Source organism: Lactuca sativa, chromosome 3 (assembly GCF_002870075.4).
Source record: "Lactuca sativa cultivar Salinas chromosome 3, Lsat_Salinas_v11, whole genome shotgun sequence".
Lineage (NCBI taxonomy): Eukaryota > Viridiplantae > Streptophyta > Magnoliopsida > Asterales > Asteraceae > Lactuca > Lactuca sativa.
Genome location: NC_056625.2, coordinates 312,638,999 through 312,641,498, shown reverse-complemented (window position 1 = coordinate 312,641,498; position 2,500 = coordinate 312,638,999).

The window sequence follows — 2,500 nt, the reverse complement described above, 5'->3', positions numbered from 1 at the left end:
AATAATGATGAACCTGGTAATGGGTTTCAGAGATGGTTTTATGTAGGATGAAGATGACGATGCGTTAATAAGGGTTTGAAACTGATAACCCTTTTTAAGGGGTTAATAATTGATTTAATATATTTCCATAATTAATTGTAGTTAAAGTTATTATTATTTCTTTATCAAACGATTGGTCCAGAATTGGTTATACACTCACACAATACTTATGGTTTATACATGAACCTAACTATATATATATATATATATATATATATATATATATATATATATATATATATATATATAAATATATATATTAATAACTAACAATAAAACACAATAAATTTATAAATCGGTGTGGAGGTTCGCTGGAGTCTAGCTTAATTACTAATACTAGGCTCTAATGCTCTATAATGTTGTGATTGGAGTTTGAACCAATGGAGGTAGACGGCAGTGGGCACAAGGCAGCCGACGTTCAATTTCTTTTGCCAAAATTAGTTACCAAAACCACAAAACCTTTTTTTTTCAAAAATAATTAGATTGGGCTATGGATTAATGAAAGTGGGTTAAGATATTGGGCTATTAAATATAAAATATATGGGCTAATGATAAAAAAATTTTGCCAAAAATAATTAGGTAGTTCCTTTCATAAAAATTAGGTAGTTCCTAAATTTTTTTTTATATATCCTTGTTCTATGAAAAAAAAAAGGTAGGTCATAGGACCCACCTTGTAACATGCTACCTACGCCCCTGATTACTAATACTAGGCTCTAATGCTGTATAATGTTGTGGCTGGAGTTTGGACCAATGGAGGGAGACGGCAGTCGACACAAGGCAGCCGACGTTCAATTTCTTTTGCCAAAATTAGTTACCAAAACCACAAAACCTTTTTTTTTCAAAAATAATTAGATTGGGTTGTGGATTAATGAAAGTGGGTTAAGATATTGGGCTATTAAATATAAAATATATGGGCTAATGATAAAAAAAATATTGCCAAAAATAATTAGGTAGTTCCTTTCATAAAAATTAGGTAGTTCCTAAATTTTTTTTTATATATCCTTGTTCTATGAAAAAAAAAAGGTAGGTCATAGGACCCACCTTGTAACATGCTACCTACGCCCCTGATTACTAATACTAGGCTCTAATGCTCTATAATGTTGTGGCTGGAGTTTAGACCAATGGAGGGAGACGGCAGTCGGCACAAGGCAGCCGACGTTCAATTTCTTTTGCCAAAATTAGTTACCAAAACCACAAAACATTTTTTTTTCAAAAATAATTAGATTGGGCTGTGGATTAATGAAAGTGGGTTAAGATATTGGGCTATTAAATATAAAATATATGGGCTAATGATAAAAAAAATTTTGCCAAAAATAATTAGGTAGTTCCTTTCATAAAAATTAGGTAGTTCCTAATTTTTTTTTATATATCCTTGTTCTATGAAAAAAAAAAAGGTAGGTCATAGGACCCACCTTGTAACATGCTACCTACGCTCCTGATTACTAATACTAGGCTCTAATGCTCTACAATGTTGTGGCTGGAGTTTGGACCAATGGAGGGAGACGGCAGTCGGCACAAGGCAGCCGACGTTCAATTTCTTTTGCCAAAATTAGTTACCAATAGGGGTGTAAACGAGTCGAGCCTGATTAAGCTCGAGCTCGACTCATTTAATTTGAGGAAGCTCGAGCTCGATTCGAGCCTTAAAATGAAGCTCGAGCTCGGCTCATGAACAATTTAGTGGGCTCGCGAGCCTAATCGAGCCTAAACGAGCCTCTATGTGTATATATATATATATATATATATATATATATATATATATATATATATATATATATATATATATATATATATATATATATATATAGAGAGAGAGAGAGAGAGAGAGAGAGAGAGAGAGAGAGACTCGTTTAAGCTCGTTTAGGCTCGCGAGCCCCATTAATTGAAGCTCGGCTCGAGCTCGTTTAGTAAACGAGCCTCATATCTAGGCTCGAGCTCAGCTCGGGCTCGTTTAATTCGATCTCGAGTCGAGCTTTTAACGAGTCGATCCCGAGTAGCTCGGCTCACTTACACCCCTAGTTACCAAAACCACAAAACCTTTTTTTTTCAAAAATAATTAGATTGGGCTGTGGATTAATGAAAGTGGGTTAAGATATTGGGCTATTAAATATAAAATATATGGGCTAATGATAAAAAAATTTTTGCCAAAAATAATTAGGTAGTTCCTTTCATAAAAATTAGGTAGTTCTTAATTTTTTTTTTATATATCCTTGTTCTATGAAAAAAAAAAAGGTAGGTCATAGGACCCACCTTGTAACATGCTACCTACGCCCCTGATTACTAATACTAGGCTCTAATGCTCTATAATGTTGTGGCTGGAGTTTGGACCAATGGAGGGAGACGGCAGTCGGCACAAGGCAGCCGACGTTCAATTTCTTTTGCCAAAATTAGTTACCAAAACCACAAAACCTTTTTTTTTCAAAAATAATTAGTTTGGGCTGTGGATTAATGAAAGTGGGTTAAG